Source organism: Triticum aestivum, chromosome 4A (assembly GCF_018294505.1).
Source record: "Triticum aestivum cultivar Chinese Spring chromosome 4A, IWGSC CS RefSeq v2.1, whole genome shotgun sequence".
Taxonomy (NCBI): domain Eukaryota; kingdom Viridiplantae; phylum Streptophyta; class Magnoliopsida; order Poales; family Poaceae; genus Triticum; species Triticum aestivum.
This window is the reverse complement of record NC_057803.1, coordinates 601,639,372-601,667,257: the sequence shown is the minus strand read 5'-3', so window position 1 is coordinate 601,667,257 and position 27,886 is coordinate 601,639,372. Positions and strand designations below refer to the sequence as shown.

Sequence of the window (27,886 nt, the reverse complement as noted above, 5' to 3'; positions counted from 1 at the left end):
AACGCCAGACGGGAGTCGACCGCGAATCCACTGTCACATGAAGATTCGGATTTTCAGTGGCAGACGGATGGAACACACCGTCACAAGGGGAGAGGGGCGGAGGAGGGAGCGATGGCCTGGTGACGAGGACGTAGCGCCGCGGTCGCCCCACGCATGCACGCCCTGGCGATCCGGTCTCCTCCAAATGTGAGCCGCCTGCTCATCCGCATTACCTGGACGCCACATCGCTTCCGCTGCGCCCGCTACATCCATCCTTCGTCCACATACAATCACAGGCCTAGCCACAACCAGCTTGACTCGCCCTGGCCACGAACGCCGCAACGCACCGGCCCTTGGACTCGGCATAGACATGGAACCCCCCCCCCCCCCCCCCCCCCCCCCACACACACACACGCTGACGCCGGTCGCCGCCATGGGGCGTGGCTTATTCTAACAAACTATGAGCTTCCTGGTAGGCAAATCGATGCTCTTTATTGCACAACAATTGAAATTAAAGGCCCCCAATTAATAAACAAATCTGATGTTCGAAATACACAATTCCGGATCCAAATAAAAACCAGCCCTTCTTATTTAGGTCTTGTATGTACTGCACAAATCAAAAACAAATCTTTGCACTAAACGAAGCCATTCTAGTATGGAAATCAAGGCTTCAAAAACGGAATCCCACAAATAGAGCTTCCTGCTACGCACATGAAAGCTTTACCGAAAAAGAATTTCTCCCGCTTTGTATTTCAAAGCAAACCACCATTGTACACATTGCAATGCTGGGGCGAGCAACACATCAAGCCCAAAGAAAAGCAAGAAGAAATAAATGCCAACAGCGGCAGCTCGACAAAGCGCGGAAGACCCGCGACCGCCGCGCCCTTCTAAAACGATCCACCATAGCCCGAGGCTCCGTTCTACCGTGAACTAAGCAGCACCTCCGAGAAGGGATGCGACGCCGACGTCTCTGCTGCCCGGACAAGTCCTAGGGTTTCCCCCAATACGCGGAGGGAGGTGGGGGATAGCTACTCCCGACACCCTCCAAGAAGGGATACTGGCACCCGCCGGTGTCACCGCATCGGAGCCGGACGAGCCAGCAAGGATTTCTCCCACACGCCAAACCCCACCGGCCAACCGGAGCCGACAAGCCAAACCACCGCCCAACACCATGCGCCATCACGGTTGCGCTGCCCCAACGCGGTCTCGCTGCGAGCACCACCACAAGGCCAAGAAGACCAGAGAGAATATCCAAGCGACGGGAGCAGCAACACCAAGGCCGAGCGGGAGGGAACCACCTCCACCGTCGTCGTGCGGGAGGCCCGCGCCTCCGGCATCGTCGCGATAGCCGTCCGGACATGAAAGCGGGGCATACCAGGCCACCCCTGGCCTGGCCAGTCCCAAAACGGGCCCGCTAACCCCCGCCGGCCACGCTGCAACAGGCTAGCGTCGACGCCGCCAGCACCCCGCCGTTCATCGCCGCTCCCCCACCTCCCAGGAGTCACGCCGCCGGCCAGCCTAGGCCCAAATGGGCCCCGAAGGGATCTGGGCCGAGCGCCGCCGCCAGGCCGCGCCGCTGCGCCACCACGCCGCGTCAGGGAACCCCGCCGCTAGCCAGACCGTCGCCGCCTAGGAGAACCCCCCCCCCCCCCCCCGGTGCAGCTCCGCCCTGCGCCGGAGAGCCACCGGGACGGGAAAGTCAGGGGGCCGCCGCCACCAGCGTTCCCGGGGCCAGGCCGGCCGCGGGCGCCAGCGACGGCGGCAGAGAGAAAGGGGAGAGGGGGGCTGGAGGAAGAGGAGGGTGTCGCGTGTCCGGTCGCCCGCAGGGGCAACGCGGTCGCGAGAGGGGATAAGGGGGGGGGATGTAGAGCTAATTCGGACATGAAAGCTTTCAATCACACAAATAAAAAACAAAGCTTCCCAATAAACAAATCTGAGATTCCAAATAAGCAAATCCGCCATGATGTGCTTGAGCTGACACTGCTGCTCAAAACATAAATGGGAAAAAAGTGTGAGCTTTATTTGTACTGCAGTACCAAAAATGGAAGTTTTGCACTAGACTAGTCGGAGCCTCCTACTACTGCGAAAATCATATACTGTATACTACCTCCGTTCTGATTTATTAGTCCCCATCGTATTTTGTGCTGAATTTTGATCTTAAATTTAACTAACACATATTAATGCATGTCATCAAAAATAACATTGCTAGAATCTATGTTCAAATACATTGATTTTTTTCCTTAGTGAAATTCATGGTCAAAGTTTAGGACAAAATACAAAAAGGACCAATAAACCAGGACAAAAGTAGTAGCTTACAAACTCGGTGCTTTGTATCAAAAAAAATTGGACCTAAACAAGTCAATATCAAAGCTTTGTAGTAAACAAGTCTCAGCTTGTAATCCTGGAGAACCTAGAATCGTCCCCCATAGTCAGATCTTAGGAGATCCGTACTGGCTTGGACGAAGAGGAAGGGGGGCCCTCACCTTGTACAGCGGCGGCTGCAATGTTAGAGGAAGCAGCCGTCGGCAGCACCGAGCAGCTCGCTCCGGCAGCTCCGCGAAGTGTGTGGCCCGTCGGCGATGCGTCTCCTCGCAGTGGAGACTCAGGGTGAAAGAGTAAGAGTGGTCACCCAGCCAAGGGTAGGAGAGGAGGGACGGCAAGGGAAAAAGGAGCTAATCAATGAGCAATAGTCAGTCAATGGATCACATTTAAAGGCGCGTCAGATGGTAGAGGGTATGCACACCTCCTGTACACAGACAACTGATCCACGGCCAATAATATGGCTCTCGCTCGCTTTTTATCCGTTGATAAGATTTTTATGTCCGTTATTGCCTGATGAGAAGCTGAAATCTGCCAGTTATTAGGGCATCTTCAAATGTCCATTTTTATGTTCGTACGTGATCCGCGAACATGACGTGGGAGGAACCCATCCAATACTAATCACAAAGTATCTGGTTGGGAGGTGAAAATGTAAGTGGGGACCATATGCATGTGGCGTGTGGTTTAGTGTCTGGTTGGGAGAATAGACAGCAGAGGGGGACCATGCATGTATGGTTGAGAGGAGAGATAGGAGAGGGACCATGCATGTGATTTATCAAGTGCATGTCTGGACTCCAGCAAAACCCCCCACGTTTGTCTCTTGGATATTGAAATCCATATGTCCGGACTATTAAGTGGACTGTAAGACAATAGGCTTTGGGGGGAACCGGCACAACCCTCTAGGGGTGGCCTATCACATATATATATAATGAGGTGGTATACAACGTTACAATATACACATGTAAATACAGTCTAACACCCTCCCTCAATCTTAGCCACTTTCTAATGAATCTAGAAGGGTAAGATTGCGCCTGCAAATCTCTGTCGTCTGTCCAAGGCAATTTATGGTCTGAAGCAGGCTCCTCGTGCTTGGCATGCTCGTCTTGCAATGGCTCTTCGTGCTCATGGTTTTGCATCATCAACTGCTGACTCTTCATTGTTTCTTCTTCAAAGGCCTGAGGTTACTATGTACTTGTTGGTCTATGTAGATGATATCATTTTGGTCAGCTCCTCTCAGTCGGCTGCTACTGCGCTTGTTCGCTCACTTGGTGCTGATTTTGCGGTCAAGGACCTTGGGAAGCTTCATTACTTTCTTGGTGTGGAGGTTACTTCTCGTGCTGCTGGCCTTGTTATGACGCAGAAGAAGTACTCTCTGGATTTGTTGCAGCGAGCTGGGATGCTTAAGTGCAAACCGACGACTACACCCATGTCTACCACTGATAAGCTCAATGTTGTTGATGGTGTGCTTCTTTCTTCTTCTGATGCGACCGAGTACCGGAGTATTGTTGGTGGGCTCCAGTACTTGACGATCACGCGACCAGACATTTCCTATGCTGTTAACCGAGTCTGCCAGTATCTGTAGTCACCCCGTGACACTCATTGGTCTGCTGTTAAGCGGATTTTGCGCTATATTCGTTTCACGGTGGCTCATGGTTTGCATATTCGGCCGTCTGACTCTGGTTGTCTTTCAGCATATTCTGATGCAGACTGGGCTGGCAATCCGGATGACAGGCGATCCACGGGGGGTTATGCTGTCTTCTTTGGCTCTAACCTGATTGCTTGGAGTGCTCGGAAACAGGCTACTGTCTCGCGTAGCAGTACTGAGGCTGAGTATAAGGCTGTGGCCAATGCCACATCAGAGATTATCTGGGTACAGTCCTTGCTTCAGGAGTTAAGTATACCCCAATCACAGCCTCCTGTTCTTTGGTGTGATAACATCGGTGCTACATACCTTTCTGCAAATCCGGTATTCCATGCCCGAACGAAACACATTGAAGTTGACTATCACTTTGTGCGTGAACGTGTCTCTCAGAAGCAACTACAGATCAAGTTTATTTCTTCCAAGGATCAACTTGCTGACATCTTCACCAAGCCATTGCCTTTGCCACAGTTTGAGACTTGCAGGCGCAATCTTACCCTTCTAGATCCATTAGAAAGTGGCGAAGGCAGCCCAGAAGCCAGAGGCGACCGGGCCAGGACGTCGATCGGCCGTGCATGAGCACGAAAACCGAGGCCATGCAGGGGCGCCATGTGCTCCTCATGCACAACCGAAGGTGCCGAGGATGAAGGCGATGGCGACGAAGAGGAAGATGGCGCTTCCAGAATCTCCAAACGAGCCCCACGACCAGTGCCTGCACCATGGTTAGGCAACAATAGAGGAGAATATGCAACATCATCAAATTGGTCAGAAGCAACAGAGGATGAATGCATGACAGGTGGCTCGGTAGTGGACACAGGGAGTTTGGCAAAGGGAAAAACATGCTCATCAAACACAACATCCCGAGAGATGTAGACACGATTAGTGGAAACATGAAGACATTTGTATCCTTTATGAAGAGAGCTATAACCAAGAAAAACACACTTCTTGGAACGAAACTCAAGCTTACGCTTGTTATATGGACGAAGATGGGGCCAGCAAGCACACCCAAACACCTTGAGAAAGGTGTAGTCCGGTTGTTCATTAAGGAGAACTTCAATGGGAGTCTTCATATTCAAAACACGAGTGGGAGTACGATTGATGAGGAAACATGCAGTGGTGAAAGCATCACTCCAAAAACGAAACGGAACATATGCATGGGCCAAAAGAGTCAGACCAGCTTCAACAATGTGACGATGCTTACGTTCTACTGAACCATTCTGCTGATGTGTATGTGGACATGCTAAACGGTGAGTGATCCCAAGCGACTGAAAGAAGGAGTTGAGGTTGCGATACTCGCCACCCCAGTCCGACTGAACATGAACAATTTTGTGCTTGAGAAGGCGTTCAACATGTTTTTGGAACTGAACAAAAATGTCAAACACATCAGATTTACGTTTGATAAGATAAAGCCAGGTGAAGCGGCTGTAAGCATCAACAAAACTGATATAATAATTATGACCACTAACAGAAGTCTGAGCAGGACCCCATACATCTGAAAACACAAGTTCTAAAGGATGTTTCACCTCACGATTGGACTCCGAAAAAGGAAGTTGATGACTCTTCCCCTGCTGACAAGCATCACACACTGCTACATCTTTATTACTAGACACACTAGAAGCTCATGACGACGCAAAACATGCCGGACAATAGGTGTGGCCGGGTGACCAAGACGAGCATGCCACTGTGACGGAGATACCCGAACTCCACTGAAGACGCGAGCGACGCCAGGATGCTCCAGACGATAGAGACCTTGGCAGAGCCGCCCACTAAGAAGAATGTCCCTCGTGCCCCGATCCTTAATAAAAAGATCAAAAGGATGAAATTCACAAAGCACATTATTATCACGAGTGAGTTTAGGAACTGAAAGAAGATTACGTGTCACAGATGGAACTCGAAGAACATTGCGAAGTTGAAGACTCCTATTGGCATGTCTAGTGAGAAGTGATGCTTGACCAATATGAGAGATGTGCATACCTGCTCCATTGGCGGTGTGGATCTTGTCGGAGCCATGGTAGGGTTCACGAGTGTGAAGCTTCCCCATCTCACTGGTCAGGTGCTCTGTCGCCCCAGAGTCCATGTACCAGTGGGGATCAATGGAGTAGGACTGAGTGTGTCCCTGTGGCTTCTGCGGCGGCGGACGATCAGCCATGGCGACCTGACGAGCAAAGTTGCGTGTATCCTTCCCGTCATTGCCAAGACCAAGAAAACCCCGCTGGAAGCGCTTGTGACACTTCGAGGCCCAGTGCCCATCGCGACCACAAAGCTGGCACACACGTGGACCGCCAGCCCCTGGTAGCGTCGCAGTAGGAGGAGGGGCCGAGGCGGGTGGTGGTGACTGCCCCGAAGGAGCCCTGGATGAAGCAGAGGAGCGACCACCCTTGGTGGCGGCGTTTGCCGAGAGGGCGCCGTTGCCCCTGGATCGGCGCGTCTCGACTCGTTGCTCAGTAAGCAGGAGGCGTGAAAAGACCTCGTGTGCTGGCATGGGCGTGGAGTTGCCCCTCTCATTGATGATCTCGACTAGGGCGTCATACTCCTCATCAAGACCATTGACAATAAACGAGTTGAACTCGGAGTCGGTGAGGGGCTGTCCAATGGAGGCCAGCGTGTCGGCGAGACTCTTGACTTTGTTGTAGAACTCAGTGGCGGTGGAGTCAAGCTTCTGACACTCCCCAAGTTGGCGACGGAGTCCAGATACACGAGCCTGCGACTGTGCCGCAAACGAGCGCTCAAGAATAGTCCATGCCTCGTGGGACGTCTTGGCGAAGACAACAAGCCCAGCAACGGCCGGAGAGAGCGACCCCTGGATGGAGGAGAGGTTCGCCTGATCCTGCCCTGTCCAGACACGGTGAGCCGGATTATAGACCGGACCATGCACGCTGTCAACCAGCGCAGGAGGGCAAGGGAGAGAGCCGTCGACATAGCCAAGCAGGTAGTGACTCCCAAGAAGCGGAAGAACCTGCGCGCGCCAGAAGATGTAATTGTCCGACGACAACTTGATGGTGATGAGATGGCCGAAGTGAAACGGCGGCGGCGGCTGCGATCCCATCGAGGAGACTGGCTGAGGTGAGAACACCGTGGAGACAGTCGGAGGGGCAGCCGGCGCGGTGACAGAGGGCGCGATGGCCGCGGTTGACGCCGCGAAGCCTGCCAGCGCGACGTCTTCCGCCACCAGCGGCGCAGTGGCCGAGGGCGCGACAGCCGCGGTTGACGGGGCGGCGGTGGTGTGGGCCACAAGCGCCTGCCCGGGCGAAGTAGCAGCCGGCGGGAGCGCGAAGAGGGAGCCGACGCTCCGTGTCCCGATCGGCGCCTGAAGGGAGGCGGCATCCAGCGGCCTCGAGAGAAGTGCCGCGAGGGAGGCCGGCAGAAAACCGGTGGCGGTGGAGCCGGACGCAGCGGCGGACGTCATAGCAGTCGGGCGACGGCGGCGGCGGGCGCGGCGGCGGCGGTTTAGGGTTTTTAGGCGGAAGCGGACGTAACCTAGTGTGATACCATGTAAGACAATAGGCTTTGGGGGGAACCGGCACAACCCTCTAGGGGTGGCCTATCACATATATATATATATAATGAGGTGGTATACAACGTTACAATATACACATGTAAATACAGTCTAACATGGATATATATAGGTTTCCATTGAATGGCAGAAATTATCCGGACACTATGGTCTAGACATATAGTAAAGGTTTGAGGTCCGCTTTGAAGATGCCATTATACCCATATAAATTGCAGAGAGCATCAAACCAAATTAAGAGCAGCCACATATGGCAATATTACATCTACACACGAAGAAAATTAATATATGGGGAGCAACACTATTTATGCACTAAAGACCAGACCCATCCTCCGTCCGTGCGTCGCTCCCATGAGCAGACGATGGAAACCCTAGCGCCCCGCCCCTCTAGTGGCCCTCGTCCCTTGCCGCTGCCAAGCCTAGAGTCGACGTGGTAAGAGGCCCCTTAGCCGGGACACGTCAGTCGACGAAGGCCCTTGGCTACCGTGGGGCTCTGTGGCACCGCGCCGCCCTAGAGCCCGGCTATTGTGTGGTAGCAGCGAAGGTCGCACTGGTCGGGTGGATGCAAGCAGGCTTGCATCCGGCTAGATAAGGCACGGGTCGTAGTTCATGGTGGGGGTGGCCACTCGTGGTCTCTATTGTGACTCCGGTAGGACGGCGCGCGCCAGCGGGGCGGCGCGGCTCTGCCTAAGTGTGAGTCAGGTGGCAGCTTGTTGATGCCGGGGTCACATGGTGGTTGTTCTGGTCAACGAGGCAAGTACAGTCGCTTCGGTGGCGACTTTTGTTTTTGGCGGCGAGGTGGTGCGTGTGCTGGTGGCTCTTCTCTTCTCTTGGGTCCAGGCTGGCGGCGCGGGCTGCCTGTGCAGTAGAGATGGCCGGGACCTGGAGCTCGCTCTCGGGCGGTTCGGAGTTCCTGCTTTAGATTACTCCTGTGTGCGTCTGAGTGCTTGCACTAATTTGCCCGTGTATGATGTACACTAAACCCTTTGCTGAATAGTTGGCTTATTTATCAGATCCATGCATCTATTAACCAGTTATTAATTGTTACTGATTCCTTACTACCCATCGAACAAAAAATATTGGAGTAAAAAACGGTGGCCGGCGGCCAGCGATGCCAAATGATTGTGATCTGGCTCTGTAGAAGGCATATGCATCCATCCATGATCCATCATCCATCTACTATATCAAAATACGTACAACTACTCACTTAAAGATTTGCAAGTGGATGGCCAACTTGAAACATACATGTATATACTACATTTTATGTATGAGCTTTCAGCCAGCAACTCCTGGTAATGCAAGAGAAGAGGCCCAAAGGATGCGACAAGAGAGAGGCGCGGTTCCCCTGCCCCACAAATATAGTAGTAGCAAAGATAAGCAATTCTGAGAGGAGGGTGTCTCTGTCGAGTGCAATATCAGCTGTAATAATTTTTGTTAGGTTGTGGGTAGCTATCTCAGATTAGTTTAATTTTGGATTGTTGCCATTAGGTTCATTCATTCATGTGCTGGAAATTCAAGAAACAGGTGTCATCAATGACATATGGAGGGAGGGTTGATATATTACTACCTCCGTCCTGGTTTATTATCCCCTCCTCATTTTTATGGTCATATTTTGACCATAATTTTAACTAGTAAAACATAAGTTATACATAGAAAAAATAATATTATCGAAAACTAGGTTCAAATATGACTCCAAGGATATAATTCTTGATGACATGTATTAACGTTTTGTTAGTTAAATTTATGGTGAAAATTTGAGACAAGATACAAAGGGACCAATAGACTAGTACGTATTGCCCAAATTTATGGTGAAATTTTAACTAGTAGGCATGTAGTCGCTGGTGTAACTTCAGACACGGGATGGTTGACCGAGGAGCAGCAGGTGGTGTGGATACAGTAGTGCTCCATTTTGACAGGGCAGACATTTAGATTGAGCAAGGCAAAATAATATGACGCCTCTGTTTGATATACATCCGTTCGATTGGCTCATATACAATGCGTTTACCCACGATTTTGGCCATATTTAGCCAGGATCTCACCATCATTTGTTTGGTCCTGTATACATCACTCTGAATTCCTATGACATACAGTTACAATTCTGCAGCCGGGAGCTTGAATTAGCTCCACTTTCTGACAGTCATTTGTGTTGATGCAGTACAAATTAAAAGCTGAAATACCAGTATTGTATTGATTGATGTATCCAAAAAACCATAGTTTTTCAGAGAACCAACGCAAGACACCCACGAAAAAGAAAAAGGAAAAATGCAGCTGCTTCAGAGAACCTGCAACCTGAGCTGCTTTCAAAGAGCAGAGCAGAGTAGCCTAAACTCCAAATTAAAAGCTGACAGTCATTTACATGCACTGCACAAAGGACAGCCTTGCCAAGGTCACCATATTACTGCACCAGCTAGATAGCCCGCCATGAAGTGTACATCTTCAAATTCATAAGTGTATATGTCACACTTCTCAGGAAATTAGTAAGAATACTCAAAATAGTAAAGTTTGTCTGTTGCTCTGAATTCATATGTGTGGACTCTGAATCTTTGCAGGTAAGTGTGTCTGTTGCTTTCCCAGTATCCCTGCATGGATTCGATCATCACGTTAACATGAGCTTCCAATGGTCATGGCATTATTAGTAAGAATACTCAAAACTAGTAGAAGTTGTAACAGCAGACGTACATATATCCTTGCATCATATGGTCCTTTCGCCTAAAATGATATACCCTTCCTCGTTCTGCTGGAGTTGCAGCCTAGTCCTCTTCTTCCACCAATCGACCCTGGCAAGCAAAACAGAATAGTGGGAGATACATTCAGCTATCCTATATCAACTAGGACAAAGGACAGACCCAGTGCATAGAAGCTCCCACACAAGGTGGGGTCTGGGGAGGGATTATAGGAACCTAGTCTTACCCCTGCAAAGTGCAATGCAGAGAGGCTGGTTCGAACCCAGGACCTCTTGGCACAAGTGGGGAGGACTTCACCACTGCGCCAGGCCTGCCCTCTATCCTATATCAACTAGATTGAAACAAATATTAGCTAGATTGAAACAAAGAGAGACCGAAGTATTACCTGATGAATATTTGTCTGTATGTTGCAGGATTCAGATGTGTAGAGCACGTGCCATTTCTTCTCATCCTGTCCATCCTCTGCATAAGCCTCGACTTGCTTAATATGATTGAACTTGCCCCACTCGGAGCTAGATTCACCCTCAGCCATGAAAGTGAGTACTGCTAGGTTGCAGGTCAGCAGCAAATGACTTGGCTTTACAGTTTGCAGGTAGACTGGAAGTTGATATTCCCAGGGAGAAACTCTCAGCTCGAGTCTCCGGAGTGCATCCATGTCCTTCAGTGTCTCGAGCTTTGGGCAGTACTTGATTTGAAGCTTTTGTAGTTTTGGAAGATTGGAGATCTTGCCCAATTCGGGTATGTCATACAGGTCGAGCTCAACTACAGAAACAAAATTCTCTAGAGAGTGGAGACCTTGGACGTTCCATATTTCTAGCTTCTTCAAAGCCATTGCATGAGACATAAGTCCAGGAGGCATACGCCCCAGTTTGCAACCACTGATGCAAAGTTCCTCCAATAAGGGCATAGCTTTCACTTCCGTCTCCCAAACCCACTCCTCCCATTCCTCCATTCCGTGAAGTTCCAACTTCTGGAGTCTGGGAAACGTAGCAGCCAACTGAGATGAAGGACGGTGCAGCTGATTGTACTGTTGAACGAATTCAGGACCAATACACTTGATTACTGGAGCCCCGTCCACTTTTATCCACTCCAAATACGGGAGCCTGCACAAGCCATCTGGGAGTTGGGTGCAGCAGGGCAGATGTTCGAGGGCTAGAATCTTCAAGCTCTCGAGAGGCACCATAGCTGTGCACGCCATCCATCCTGGGAGCCGGCGACCAAAATATCTCTCGATGTTGATTTGTTCTATGCAAGGATGAGGACAGAGCACATTAAACACCGCCTCAATTATTTGCTCCTCCTCCTTAGACTCAGAGACTTCTCCTTGGACCAACCCATCTCCCACTCTACCATCACATTTCAAACCAAGAGAGATAAGTTGTTTCTTTGCATTTAGCCTTGCCTTTGCAGACAACAAGGCACTAGATACATTTTCTAGACTCCGTATTGAAAGTTCATTGAGTTGGGAAAGAGAACCCAACTCTTCCAGACTACACCAGTCACCATCAATATAGGCTGGAAACCCAAATAGTGAAGTCAAATTTGTAAGAGCTCGGAAACCCCTAGGAATACTACTTACACGTGTGTCATCCATATCAAGATATCTCAACCCTTGCAGCTTGATAATACTATCAGGAATTTTCATAAAACTTTCACAACCTTCAAGGTTAATATGCTGTAGGAATTTCATCTCATGGATGTTCTCTGGTAGTCTACACACATCAGTCCTCTTTAATGCCAAATATCTCAGGTGCTTCAGTTGGTACATAGATTCAACTAGTGCAGCAATATTTGCAGATTCTATATGCAAAAGACGTAGACTTGGGAAGTAAGTCAACGAATCCCCAGGCTGACTTTTGAGGTTTCCAGTTAATATTAGTGACCTAAGCAATTTCTGCTCTCTTAAATATATCCACTCAAATTCATCTGATCCCACACCTTTGGTTTCTACAGACAGTCTAAGAAAATTGGATGATTTAAGGTTTTCTTTAGCAGTATCTCCATTGTGAACTACTAGTGTTTCATCCCTAGCCATAAATTGAGCAAATGAGCGGATGACATCATGCATGTTGCAGATAAGTTGGCTAGGAAATGATGGATCTATCTCTATAAGGTTCCTTAATATTAGCTCTTTATAGTTCCTTTTCCCTTCTTCTTCCAAACTAGTTGAGCCTCCTTGAAGCAATCCTTCACAAATCCACATGGACACAATTTCACCAAGACTTAGCTCAGACTTTTTGGGTTTAAGGGAGAAGTGCAGGAAGCATTGTTTTAAGCAAGAGGGCAAGTCCTTGTAGCTAAGATAAATTGCATAGTTTAGTTCATCTGACATTGGAGATACTGATCAGATGTCATCATTCAGGACATCTTCCCATGCAAACTGTGATTTCTCCTTGCTGCATAGAAGTCCCCCCATTACTTTTATAGCGAGTGGTAAACCGTCACAATTTTCTACAATTTGCAACCCAATTTCCTTTAGCACATCAACCTCGTGTCCATTCTCCTCTGTAGTGAGTACCTACAAGCAGTTTAAATGTATAGCTTGAATAAGGGCAACAGAACATCTGAAAGTGGTGATCAGCTTATCTAGTTATTTCATTTACTAATAATATGTTAGTTCAGCAAAGAAACCAAACTAATACTCCTTATGACCATAAATGTATTCTGGTTTGTATATGGGCATAGTTTTCATGGTGAAACAAGCTTTCTGAATCAAATGAAAATTGTTGCTTCAAATGAAAATAATACTACACTATGAAAGTATATTGCACATGGATGTAGTAGTGTCAATTTGATGGTATCAACATCGGTACAAAATCTACAGTTATATCGATGTTTTGAAATATTTGACTGACCCAAGTCCGAAGATAACCTATATTCATAAGGAATAAAAGTTATGCACCACCAAAATTAAATGGCAGTAGAGAAGTTTAAAGCCATTCGCTAATTTCTTATCTACTAAAGCTGACATCATGCACATGCATATTATTCATTTATGTAATATGTATTATCATGCAAAACAGAGGCTTAGGCACACACACACATACAAAATGAATACTTCATCGGTTCCTGAATATAGTTTATTTAGGATTTGACACGGTCCTGATGTTGATACATTGAACATGGAAGTTATGTGCATGTTAGTTGCCTCACATTACTTTATAAAATTAGAGACACTTGTCTCGTAAAATTCTAATAACGACCAAGATTTTGGATCATAGGTACTACTAGTTAATTACTATTTATACAAACAAGTAAATATATGTGAATTGTATTTACGTGAACTCGTGTTAAGACTGAAACTTACGGCAAGAGCAGTATAGTTGCATGGTGTACAACCGTACCCATACTATTCTTCTGACAAACAATTATTAGTAACTAATACTAGTCATCAATCAACTGAAGACATGTACAATGACGCACTAGACGGTATGGAGGGACACAATAAATTATATTTAAATTGATTGTAACACCATGAAGTCAAAAGTTCATCTCACATATGTTACCCTGGAATCACTACGTATTGATCCAACAAAGATACATATCTAAATACAGCTCAAGTCAAATTAACAGTGTGTGTGTGTGTGTGTGTGTGTGTGTGTGTGTGTGTTGAGTTTGGGGCAGTGCTAACCTGATTCTTGAGCAATGACCATGCATCTTCGCGCCCTAACTTGTCAACGTGGTGGCAGTGTGCAGCTTTCATGTTTCTCGCCACAGTTTCACTTCTTGTGGTGATGAGGACTCGGCTGCCCAGGCCACCATAGCCAAAGGGAGTCATGAGCAGTTTGTTCCATGCATCAGCTCCCCACATATCATCGAGCACAAGAAAGAACTTCTTGTCCTCGATGGCGTTTTTGAGAGAATCAACAAGTAGGGCCCTATCTCGAGTCCCACCCCCTCCAGGTTGGTCTCCCCCAGCGGCAGTAATGGCTGTACTTAATAGCTCAACATCGGTGAAATCCTGTGTGATACTAAGCCATATCTTCTTAGTGAACTTGCCTTTGATAGCCTCGTCATTGAAGACCTTCTTGCCGAGGGTGGTCTTGCCAATCCCACCAACACCAACAATGGCAACCACCATGTGGCGACCAGTCTTGTCGCTGCCCTCCTCACTTGTGAGCACCTCCACGAGTGCTCTTGTGTCCTCCTCAATCTTCTCGCCAACAATACCTGACCGCTCCAACAATGAATCTGTTTTCCGGTCAGTAGCAAGAGATCGAGTCATCTTCATGTCTTGGTACACTTCTAGCTTGGCAAATTTAAATTTATTGCCCCGCTCGCAGATGCTATCCAGCTCCTTGTTCAATGCCTTGATGCGGGTGCCGATGTCGTGGGAGTGGAGAGGATTTCGCATGCAGAAGAGGAGTGGGTTAAGGCACCCCATGTCCTTGGATGGACGCTGCTCCATGGCCTTGAGCTGACATAGGTCGACGATGTCAGTGGCCAGGTACATGGCACGCTTCAGTTCCCCCACCCACCCCCGCACACTCTCATCGGTGATGTTCCGCCTATCAGCATCTGCAAGGAAATTCTTGAGGTCCCCAAGCTTGATGCTCAGATCTCTGATCCCGTCAGACACGCCGATTAGCATGGACACCTCCTCTTTGGCCATCTCGGTGAGCATGTTGGTCACGTAGGATGCCAAAGCATCCAGAACCCCCGCCATTGGTTGCAAGGTTTGCTCACGCTTGAACTAGTACTGAAAAGAAGCATGGAAATAAAAATTAGTCCTTTGTATTACTACCTCGCTTTTTCACATCAACAATCCCATGCTAACAGGAAGGATAATCAGATTCACTCACTAGAGGCTAGTAACAAATCCAAAGGAAAATGTGGCTTGCAAAGACAGTGCACAGAAATTCGGCTCGAAATAATACCGATATAGTATTGCCTTGAACAAACACCAACAATTGAAACGGAAAGACACATGATCAGCTCTTTCAAAAAAGAAAAATAGCTAGAGTAAGTGTTGTGTAGCTGGATTCAGCTATGTACATTGAATCGACTAGAGAGATGAGAGACGGATCTTGTTGCAGAGATAGATATCCCGTGCTGTCTCGCAAGTAGTTGCAGGGTCCAGTGGTTTGAGCTGGAACTGAAAACAAAGGATGCACACAAAATGAGTCCTCTTTATTACTACCTTTCACACATCAATAGTGACATGCAAAAAAAATGGAAAAGAAGGATGGTCATGTAGATTCACTCAGCAGAGACTACCAACAATTCGTTGTAAAGGAAAAAGCATGGATTGCACACAAAAGAAAGTGCACACTAAATTGAGGGGACGGTCAATTTTTGAGTAAGTGGGGGGTGGGGGGGGGGGGGGGGGGGGGGGGGGAGCTGCTGCAATCGATGAAAGAGCTGATCGTGCGTACTCAACAAAACAAAAGAAGATCAGATCGGTGCTTCCTAGCTACTAAAAGAAGATCTGAGCTCAATTTGCACAGCACAAAACAAAATCAAAGCTTTGTACGTACTCAACAAATCGGAGCTTTCTATGACTGCACAAACCCAGAACCCGGTGATTTCTTCTGCTGAGAAATTAGGAGTTCTATACGTGGTACGGAAATCATCTCAAAGATTTGTAAGAAACAATTTAGTCTGAGCTTGCTGCGGCCCCACTCAGATCAGATCTGAGGATCCGCTGGCTAGGACGAAGAGGAGAGGAAGGGGGTCCTCACCTTCTTCTACTTGTATGGCGGCTGCGGCAACGTCGGGGGAAGCGGTCGTCGGCGTCGCGCTGTGCACGGCCGGCTGCGGGCCGCGTAGAGAAGAAAGAAAGAGTGAGAGTGAGCAGAGTGAATTAGCAGACGGGAAGGGTGTCTCGGTGGCGTACGCAATGAGCAGAGTGGCCGACCAAAGTCTGTAGCTTCACGAGGGCTGAGGTCCCAATCAATCAGCTAAAGGTGGTAGCCTCCCTCCGGCCACATGGCCGTCTCTGTCCAGAGCAGTGAGCTCTGCTTCATTGATTCATTGATTGAGGTCCCAGCCAGCGTGCGAGCGAGCGCCACCTTCCCCACCCGGCCAAATTTAATGTTTTGATTTTTTTTATGTTCATCCTAATATGACTCCGGTATAAAAAAAATCAAGATCTGACCCTTTTCCTACCAACAGGTAGGCTGACGGTAGGGTTGCATAGCTTACCGCCGAGCATCATCTAACTTTATTGTTGCTGACGTGTCCTAACGGCCATACCGCCGCACTGTAATAAGCTACCGCCGCACTGTTAGGCGGTAGGGTCTTGCATATGTGCATAGTGCTTTAGCCTCGCCAACACCACACCGTCGCCCCCAACCAAGGTCAACCTCTCCCACGGCGCCCAACAATGCGTGAGAATAAACGGCTTATTCTTGTGCCGGGCCTTCAAAGCCTTCAAAGATTGAAATGCCCACACAATTAAAGATGCGGCCACAATTGTAACATGAAAGGACACAAAATGCATCAAACATAAATGGCATGCCAACATGAATGGACACATGATAAAAAAAAATGAGAGGCTCATACCAAGTCACCAAGGTCTAAGCCGCTCACGGGACAGGCCTTGACGCTCTCAAGCGCGGCACAATACTTGCCCATCTCTTTTGGATTTAGTTGATGCCGCGGGTGCTAGCAAATTGGAAGGGGGCAAACTTCCTTCGCTCATGAAACTTCTTGTGAACTCTTGACCAAAAGATGGATACTTTTTGCTCGACACCTTTCGTGTGATCTTGGCCTATCTCCATCCAACTCTCGCAAATCAAAGTGTCCTCATCTTGGGTGTACGATCCCGTGCGAATTCTTTGCCTCCTCTTTTGTGCCTCGGCCCTTTAGGCGAGCTCATCGACAAACACCAATGGCTTGCCCGAAATGTCAACCTATTCTTCCTCATCTTCACAATACAAGTCCTCATCTTCATCCCAAGAGTTGCCATGGCCGTCCTCATCTTCATCATGGCCGGTGAATTGAGTGTCTTCATAGTGGCCGCGTCCGTCCTGGCTTTGGGTGGCGTCGCAATCAATAGATTGTGCGTGGCCATCGACGTGGAAGGCCTGCCACGACCCTCGAAGATGACGTTCTACATGAACTCCGCGAACTCAGGGTCGTTGGCCGTGGGCGTCGGTATTGGCATTTCGTCGAACAACCTGCGGGCGTCGGCCATGCTCGCTGAAGGGAACGAACGGGGCTGCTTTCTTTGCATCCTGTCGGACGACTGGCCAACGCCGTTGTACCCCGGCGTGACGTTGAGGTCGATGACTCCCGCGGGCGTGGCCGGAGCGACCACGCTGCAGTCGGCGAGGTGGAGAACCGTGTCTGCCCATGGCCGTGGAGCGGCGGCGCACGATACGTTTCGGGCGTGACAGACGAGCTCGGGGAACCGTACTATGGAGGGCGAGCGCCCGACGAGCCTGTGCTGGCCGCGACCATGGCATCGACCGAGAGGATGGCCTGCAGGGGTCAGCACAACCCTAACATGAGGGGGGCGTGCACCTTGGTAACGATGGCGTCCTTGTCGTTGACGTCCGCTTAGTGCTGCGTGGCCCGCCGGCCGCGTGGCGGCCTCGGAGGCGTAGCCCGCAGCGACCTTCTTCTCCTTGTCCTTTGCCCGCCTGTTCCCCCTCTTGTTCGATTCGGCGTCGAGCTTGGCGACCTCCGCCGGCGTGAGCCCCCACCGCGGCTTCTTGGTGCCCTTCTCCGTTCAGCCGCAAACGTTGCCCAAAGTTGGGCCGAAAACAGGTCGAAAGTGAACAAAAAAGGACAACAGTCCGTTTGCTTCCGTGCGTTAGGCGGCCTGTTGTGTCTTTTTAGCCTCAAACGAATGCGCCCGGACCATTTGGGGTCGCGCGTTGGAGTTGGCATCAAGACGGGGACGAGGGTCACGTGTTGTCTAGGAGGAGACGTCCCTGTGGACTTGGTCGTCGGCTAGCAGTGGCGGCCGGAGCCCACCGGTGGCTCCCCTGCCCTGTTCCTTGATAGTCCCTCCGTCCGCGAATAAGTGTACTTCTACGCTTTGGTCTAAGTCAAAGTTTTAAAATTTTGACCAGCTTTATAGAAAAGAGTAGTAACATATATGACATCAAATTGGTATATTATGAAACTACATTTCAAAAGGAATCTAGGGATACTAATTTAGTGCCATAAATACTAGTACTTTTTCTTATAAAGTTGGTCAAAATTTTAAAACTTTGATTTAAGAGAAAGGCTAGATGTACACGTATTCACGGACGGGTGCGTACGCTCCCCTGCCATGTTGCCACCTGTGGTCTACACAGCACAGTGATGGCCGGAGCCCACCGGTAGCTCCCCGCCCTGTTCCTCCACAGTGCCGTCCAACCTCGCTTTCCCCTTCCCGTCCCTCCAACCTCGCTTTCCCCTTCCCGTCCCTCCAACCCCGACCACTGTGCTCAGGCTTTTTTTTTTTTGAAGTAGTAGCTACTGGGAAGCCTTCATTTGTGTGGTAAGTACTCCTAGGAAGGAAGGGATTGTTGATGTTGTACAAATTAATCTGAGATCTTTTTTTTTTCAGTAGGAAGCTTTCATTTGTCTGTTAATGTTAGTAGGAAGGAATGGATTGTTGATGTTGTTTATTTCGAACCTCAGATTTGTTTGTTAATTAGGAACCTCAGATCATGTTAACTTTCTCCAATCAGAGGGTGAAGATGGACTGCCTCGTTTAGCTGCCTTGATGGAATCTGCGGATGAAGATGAGTAGGATGCAGACAACCCAGAAAAAATAGAGGAGGAAAGCAACAGCATGCAGTTAATTTCATGCGGCTAGTTATGTACAGTAGGTGCTACTCGCACAGCCGGGGACTGAATCTGCTGCTCTTATTGTGCATGCAAATGAAGTGCAGTTAGTCAGAATGAAGTTGCATGTAGGCAGCCCTTGCTCTTGATTTCTCTGTACCATGATTGCAATGCGTGGAAGGAAACAAACATGTAGACAAACTTCTACCCCAAGGTAATATATATAGTGAATTTGTTTTATTTAATCTCTTGCTGTTGATTGCATTCCATATTAGTAATTCAGTGGTGTATATGCTAGGGCCTGAATATGCTCTTGCCACTGTTTCGTTTTGCTTCGTATATACGAGTGGTCATGGTCTGAAACAGAGTCTGAAGATGTGGAGGATGTAGAAGACAACCAATACCAAAATGACCCCGCCGTGAATCATGGAGAAAAGGAGGGAACTTTTCATGCAGAAGGGCTTACAGTTCACAACTTGGCATGCATCAAGGGGACACGGATTTTTAGAGCTTAGGCTTATGGACACCTCCTATCCATACCATCTAGTATAGCTTTGAGATCCGTGCTATACAACTAACTTACTGCATGAAATTTTCTCTTTCTTGTTGCTTCCAAATAAAACAACATATGAACTTCAAACTTTGCAGGATAGCAAAACATTCTTACTACAATGAGAGAAAAAACTTACAGATTTTTTTGACCAACATAAATATACAAAATGGGATTTTATTTATTTAAAAATGTTATTTTTAGTACTTATGATGCACGAAAAAATCTGAAAGTTTTTTCCCACATTCTAGTTAGAATGTTTTGTTGTGCTGCAAAGTTTGAAGTTCATATGTTGTTTTATTTGGAAGAAACAAAAAAGAGAAAAGTTCTTGCACGAATCGCAATGCAGAGATGGATGGCTAGATAAGAGGGTGCAACTAAGCCTAAGCTCTACAGAATATTTTCCATGCAGCAAGACTAGCTGGACTACTGGATAGTGGACACAGAGCAGGTAGGTACACCAAGTTGGAACAGAGATGTAGCTTGCTCGCTGTTTTGGATCCCTCCCTGTTTTCTTTTGTTTCTAGTACTAGACGTAGTTATTTAATTTGGCCAGCATATAAGTTAGCTTAGCTAGATACCTGTTGCCCAAATTGAATTGCATGTACTACTCATGTGTTGATGATGGGTTTCATTTCTACTGACATTCTATCAAGAAAGAAAGAACCATCGGTACTGCCGATTTTGACTCCAGAATGATTGATATCAATTTGTTCGTTGAATCACATAGACGAAGCCCGGAACAGAACTGTATATGTATGGTACTTTTCAGTTTGTTTCTTGTACTCTGACTTGAAACCTACGTAGCGAATTAAGGAGGCCTTGTAGCTAGCTACTGTCCATGAGTTAGCAAATTAATTGCACATGACTCTTACTTGAAAGCTAGCATTACTTGCTGTTGATTAAGATCTTCTTAGCAGCTCTTTGAATTCATGGAAAATAAACAGGCCAGCCAGCAAGAATTATGGTTGTGAAACTGAAACAGAGCAAAAGCAGGGTGGTGCACAAATTCAGGCCTCACACTGATTTGAAACTGTATATCATGGTTCCTCTGTTTGCCATATGGTTGTGAAACTGAAATAGAGCAAAAGCAGAGTGGTGCACAATTATGGTTGTTCCACATCTCTAAAAGTCTGAATCATGGTTCCTCTGCATAATCTCCATATGGTTGTTCCGCGAGTTTGCAAGATAGTAGTTATGTTTTACAAGTTGTTGGCCTGCTATTTTTGTTTATTGTTCCACGATTTGTAGTCTAAGTAGCGGCGGTAAGCATTCGTAGTGATATTTTTATTATTAGTTGCTTCAGTCAACTCATTTTATTTCCATTTTTTAGATTCTTCCATAGTAGAGCTACATATGTACCCGGTACTGAAACTGCATGCATGCATGCTCTGTTCTTCAGACGATGAACTTAGTTTTGAGAAACTGACATTACATGCATCGCATGGATGCTGGCCAGTTTTGATGGAATGGATTCAGAGCCTCAAGTGCTGCAGCGCAGAGCTACCGTCGAGGCCCTTGGCCCTGCTGTGCCGGACCAGGTCCGCCATCGTCGTGCTCCTGTACCGCGCCTCGCCGTCGGCGATGATTGGCGCTAGCACTCTTGTGGACGTGGCCGCGTCCTGCCTTCGGAAGAAGCTTGCCACAGAGACGCGAGGCCCGACGCTCTGGGACACCACACGGTGCTCCACGCTCTTGAACCTGTCGTTGGAGACGATCTGCAGGAAGTCGCCGACGTTCACCACCAGCGCACCTTCTACCGCCGGTACATCCACCCACACAGCAGACGACTTCTTCTTGTTGTTGTTGCCATCGCAGTCTTCCTCGAGAAGCACCTGGAGGCCACCGACGGCGTCCTGGAGAAGCACGACGAGGAAGCAAGGGTCAGAGTGATGCGTGGTGCCGAGTGTCAGGTGCGGCTCCGGGCAGGGCGGGTAGTATTGGCCGGCGAGCCTCTCCAGGCATGCGGCGTCCTCCTCCAAGTGGCCACTGCGAAGGCCCAGCGCCTCCGACAGCAGCTCAAGCAGGGTGCGTCCCAGCTGCTGCATCATCCTCACGTACTTGGGTGCAATGCTCCTGCATGTGGGTGGGATCTCCTTAGGCGGCGGCAGCTCCGGCGCCGTATCGATGATCAAGGTGCCGCGCCAGTTGGCCGCCTGTGACTGGAACAAGTCGAAGATGCTCCAGTACCTCACAGGCCGACCATAGTCCCGGCCGTAGTAGAGCGCCTTGGCCCCTACCGGCTCCTCGTGGAAACCCAGCACTGCTGCGAGCATCTCCGACATGACAGCCTTGGGCACGCCGTGGTTCACCACCTGGAAGAAGCCCACCGTCTCTGCGGCCGCCTTCACTGCTGCAACCAGCTCAGCTCGCATGGATGGTGTGGTAGTACTAGTAGTACCACCTGTGGCAGCCGCGAGGTCGATGACCGGGATGGTGAAGCGGTGATCATGATCTGTGTGTTCTATGGGCAGTGGATGGTGACGCCTGCATCGACGAGGCCCTTGACGCCGGCCTTGGTGTCGTCGAAGGCCTTGCGGACACGAAGATGATCGGAGTCAGAGGCCATCAATTGTTGTACTACTCCACTAGATGATTATTGCTGCTCCTTTAAATCAACCCTACAGGGCCAATCAAAAGCTCGATCCACTATTAATTTTCTAGATTACCTTTCTCTTCCCAACTACTGTGAAAGAGACAACCTAACTTGCACTTCTAATTTATGCAATCAGTGCGGTGGTTGATCCATCATTGTGGCAGGTTATTCTTTCTGCAGTGCAACTAGTGGAGTTTAGGATACCAGCTCAGGTTGCAGTTCTCTAAATCAACATTTTCCTTTTTTGCGGGTGAGTTGTGTGAGTTCTTTATGTTAGAATAAATTCGAGGCACTCCGTTGATCATCCGATGACCAAGCAATCACATAAGCACGACACCGAGATTTGTTCTAACAAAGTTCACCATCATCAGGGCCGGTCCTGAGAAATTGGGGGCCCGGGGCGAAACTAAAATGCGGGCCCCTCAATGCTAATAGAGGTAAATACTTTGCACGTATAGAATTATATACGATCACATCACCGCATTTAATTCATAAGTAAATTTCTCAAAGAAGTATAATTTTCCTTTTTTTTTCTTTTGAAAGGATGGATTCTAGTAGAATGCACGAAAATATTAAACACCATGGCTTTCTTAATTTCATAAGAATCCAAAGAAATTGAATTTGTAATGATGTGAGTGAGCACGAATATAATAAACATAATGAAAATTTGTAAGAGCTCTAAACTCAAATCAGATGAAAATAAATGTGTAGCAATGTTCTACAAAAATCATACGAAACTATATCCTTTTTTTGTGGGACATATGAAAATATCTCAATCAAATCTGAAACCTTCAGCTTTAAAAATCTATAAACTGAAAGATAGTCACTCCATAATTGGTCTAATTGATTATGTCTAGCACAAGTGGTTGATTTTTTAGTGCGATGACCAGCATGTATACTCGGAAGTGGTTGAATTTCAAAACAGTAGTATACCTCGGATTGGCATCGGTCGGTCGGTGATCGGGCTTTTGGCGATGAACCCATGTGGAGTAGACTGGCATCTAGCAGGATGTGCTCGGCGATGTAGTCTAGCCAGCACGCGTGCACATCCAGCGCTTGGAGATCGGAGTTAGGCGTCGTCGCGTTGCGGCTGCCGCTCGCGATTCGTAATTGGAGCGACGGGGCCAGGTAGAATTAGGGATCGTAGCCATGGAAGGAAAAGAAGGCATGGCGATATCCTGGGCTCGTGGCGTCCTGAGATCGCGGGCAATCTGCATGCCATCTTTCTTTCCTTTTGAGCAGAGCGTCTACGCGCGCACCGTGTCTACTTGGAAATGCCCACTGTTTTCCAGAACTTGGCCTTGACTATCCTGCTGAATACCTGGGCCATGGGCTAGTGTGAACCTGAGGAGGGGCCCCTGCGTCTTGGGGGCCCGGGGCAGCCGCCCCCCCTGCCTCCCTCAGGGCCGGCCCTGACCATCATGGCTACATCTCCGGGGCCTGACTACGGGCGCTCCTCCCCGTGACACCGTCACAATACCGCACCTCAGCCGCCTGGGCGTTGGCACACGCCGCCGGCTCCCCCACGTGCCTGTGCTATTATGTTGGCATAGGTTACATCGTGTGTCTACCCCCGCTATATATGAGAGGCCTAGGATACAAGTGTCCTACTTGGACACGACTCCGTATCCTGTCTACACACTGTACGACTCCAAGTCCAACTGTAACCTAACTTGTACAATAATATTCGACACAACTCTAACACTTTCATTTGGCTCTGTGGAAAACTATGCTTTTTTTGGATAGACCAACCAATAGTATACTGGTATTAATATGGTTTCTTTAATTTCAAACCCCGCATCTCTCGGTTTGTTGCATAGTATCCTAGAAATTTAGAGAGGGTAACCAAAGATCATATGACACAATGATCTCCAGAGATGATGAGATTCGCCGCATCGCATGGTGCGTCGCGACGTCCCAACTTGCTCTTTGCATTATTGTGTGGATGGAAAGCAACTAATGTAGTTTCAGGTTCTAAAACTGCAACTGTACACGCTGCGCTCTTCTTCCCTTCATTCATCACTCTAGCTAGGAAGGAAGATGATGCAAATCGAGCCGTATGTAATCAACCCAATTGACAGAACCAGTAACCTGAGTAGCAGAGCAGAGTAGCCTAAACTCCATTGGTTGCACTGCATAAAGAACAATCTGCAAAGGACACCATATTTCCTCACCGGCTAGCCTGCCACGAATTTTACTTCTCTAAATTTGTTTGTATGTATGGCCCAATTCCCGAAAAATTGATATGGAATCTGAATTGCTGCACGTAGTGCATGGTTGATGCTTTCCCCGTGTTCAGTTAGCAGCTCACAGTACAGAAGGTATCACCTACACTTCAGAGACAAATTAATGGGAAGAACTGGGCTATCCGGCCTGACCATCAACAGAGATATAAAATATACTGTGGGTCACAACTTCAACAACATACATCACATTTTTTTATTCTTAATTAATAATGTCATGTTGTCAATGGGTGATTCATCTCTGAATTACGTTACCATACCATTTTCCTCCAAGGCACTGATCTGGAGGGCGGTGGCGCGCCGGTTTCTCCAGCGATGGTGTTGCGGTGCGGCGGCGGCCGATGAGTGGCTCGGCAGGATAGCCTAGTGGTTTGGCCCTAGCGCTCTTCTTCCATCAAATCATCTTTCTGCCGGATGTCCACCTGTTGGATCTGACCGCGGGCGAGTTCCGGTCTTCCCCATCGGAGATCTATACGGATTGGCGTATGTCGCCAATGGATATCTAGATCGGTAAGCCTCCGGTCGCACGCGCTCATATTATCAGCCAACACATCCTCAAGAGGGCGTGACACGAAGCTTCGATTTCTTATTGGTATCATGGGACATGTCTAAGTGAAGATTCTCAAGGCATTGATAGAGGTAGAGAAAGTCATGGCGGCTGCGATTAGTTGAAGGGTGTATTGGATGCGATGAAGACTGTCTGCAAGGTGTTTGGTGACTTGCAACAGTGGCCTCGGCAAACGGGGGCGGCATCATTGAAGGACTGCATTTTTTTACGGTGCGGGTCGAGTACCGACTCTCGATTGCTAGGGTGAAAACTCAAGGTCTGACCTTTATTGGTTGTACCTAGAAATGGCCTTGTTGAAGACATTATTTTTGGTTGAATTCAGACTTTCTAGAGGGTGAAAACCCAAGAACTTCGATCGGACAACAACAATGATTGTGCATTGTTTTCTTGTTGGAGGTGTTGCTCTTGAAGAACCACTTTTGTAATTCGGGTGTTGTATTCGGTGGTGGTTAGAGTGCTGCTGATGCTAGCCATTGATCACCATGACGGGGTGTTTTTTGTTCTTCTCTTCTTTCTATTTTCTTTTTTGGCTATGTGTATCATCGATGCCTTTGGATATCTTGTTGGTACAGAGGCCGGATGTGTAATTGATCTTCCGGATATTAGTGTATCCCTTTTGTCAAAAATAGCTACTAAAATTGATGGTATATATGCAAGCCACATTTCCCCTTAAGAACTGTTGATGGTCTCTACTGAGTGAATCTGGTTGTCCTTCTTTTTCCATTGGGAAGTCTCGATCAAGACTAGAGTAACCCTAGTGGCTAGTGTGAGCTAAAGAGATTTAGTCAAGAGAAGCACGTGTACAACAGACGCATTATTTTAACTTATATTTAACTACCGTCTTGTTCATGGTAAATTCTTGGATTAAAAACAGTTTTTCTAATTCAAAACTAGAATTATACATAATTTGGAATACTCCCTGATGGCCAGGTTCATCTAACATGAACTCAGAATAGAAATTGAAAATAAACTGGCTAGCCAAGCATGGACACAAAGCACCAAAAAAGTGCACTAATACTTCGACAGATGGCAAGCGAAAACAAAATCCAGGCTCTAAAAAGGTGAGTGTGACCGGGACCAAATCCAATAGTCGTATTGCGAGTTGCGACAGATCTCTTCCTGCTTTTTGTAGGATGAAACGAGGACCTTCCAGCACCTCTCAAGTCATGGCTTCATCGGCTTAACTGCCAGTCACCCCTCTAGCTTCCGTCCCCTCTACCCCCTCTACATTCTACCCTTTCCTCTGTATATATTCCATTGTAAATGTTTGTTTCTCAAACAAATTTAATCATCAGAGCCCTCATACAGTTTCTAGTTAAGAAAACACTAGTATTAAGAAATTAAAATAGGTATTACTAGAACTATACTGACATCCTAGATTGTAAATTTGATTGAACAAGATACGTATAGTTCAAAAAAGAATTAAGAATTATTTTGGCTATTTGGCAACTCTGCAAGCGCACAGAGACCAGCTAGCTTACATTGAGCCTCATCTGTAGATACCGTCAAGCGTTTCAACTTTCAAGAGGTACATTAGTGATTAGATAATTATATTATTATAAGTTTGGAAGGAAAATGGTAATCCATGGACGATCAGGAAGGCCAAAATTTACACATCAATCCAATACATAAAGACAGATTTACACTTTCTTATGCCAGCCAATTCATAAAGTCATACATTATTCAGATATATACTTTAAAGCCACTATATTTGCATTGCGAATACAACAAACCTACATGTGTATTGCATTATGCAGTGCCCAGTACCTAAATACAGTGCAGTGCGGCGGAGCGGAGCGCCCTCCTGACGCTCATGGATGGGGCCGCCCCAACCCCGTGGAGGGACGTGCGGAGCTCGGTGTTGTGCCCGGGTCCCCGGGGAGGCATTGCAGCGGCTGCGGTCTACGCTCTGGAGAGGCTCGGTGGGGTGCAGGCTGCTTTCGCCGAGTTCATTTGGGGGTGCACGGCTCCCTCTCGTGTCCGCTTCTTCAGCTGGCTCCTGGTCCAGCGTAGGGTGCACACGCGGGACGTCCTTCTTCGGAAAACCATCGTCGCTGCGGAGGAGGCGGCGTGCCCCATCTGCGGTGATGCGCTGGAGTCGGCTGATCACATGATTTTCTCTTGTCCTTTCGCGTGTGCGTTCTGGAGAACCATTGGGCTGGAGGTGGCCGGGCGAGGCTACAATGTAGGGGCTCTGCAGGACCTGGACGTCAGTGCCGTGGCCGGCGAAGCTGCTGCTGCGTCCTTTGTCCTGCTGTGCTATTGGCAGCTTTGGAAGCATCGAAACGCGGTGGTCTTCCGAGCCGAGCCGCCCTCCCTCGCCCGCCTCCTCGGCTGCTGCAGGGAAGATGCGGCCCTGTGGAGGGGGCGCCTGAAGGTGGTTGACCGGCCGTGCATCGACAAGTGGTTGCTGGTGTTCGCGTACTCCGGCTAGTTCTTTTGGCCTGCCGCGGGGGAGGGCTTGTGCTCCCCCCACCCTCTATGGCGCGGGCTGTGCGTCGGAGGTGTGATGTCTCCACTCTCCCTCTCTCTGTAAAAAACTTGCCTCCCCCCGGGGGAGTGATTCAATAAAGGAAAAAGAAAATTCAGGTGGAGGGCTTTCGCCCTCCCCCGGTGACTTTCAAAAAAAAAATAGTCGTATTGCGATAGATCTCTTCCTGCTTTTTGTAGGATGAAACGAGGACCTTGCAGCACCTCTCTAAGCCATGGCTTGATCAGCTTAACTGCCAGTCACCCCTCTAGCTTCCGTCCCCTCTACCCCTTCTACATTCTACCCTTTCCTCTGTATATATTCCATTGTAAATGTTTGTTTCTCAAACAAATTTAATCATCAGAGCCCTCATAGAGTTTCTAGTTAAGAAAACACTAGTATTAAGAAATTAAAATAGGCATTACTAGAACTATACTGACATCCTAGATTGTAAATTTGATTGAACAAGATATGTATAGTTCAAAAAAGAATTAACGCTGATCTATGGACGAAGGAAGGTATCAGAAAATTCTTTATGACCTAGACCTAAACCAGGCTGATATTGAACAGAGGAGGAGTTCTTGTTACTACTTCTCGCTGGCA

General features: G+C 48.1%; 2 pseudogenes; both read right to left on the bottom strand.

Moving 5' to 3' along the window:
• Positions 1–9,609: 9,609 nt before the first annotated feature.
• On the bottom strand, positions 9,610–15,994 carry LOC123087416 (putative disease resistance protein RGA3; annotated as a pseudogene).
• A 4,771-nt stretch (positions 15,995–20,765) lies between these two features.
• LOC123087415 (1-aminocyclopropane-1-carboxylate oxidase homolog 1-like) lies at positions 20,766–21,975 on the bottom strand (annotated as a pseudogene).
• Between the last annotated feature and the right edge of the window lie 5,911 nt (positions 21,976–27,886).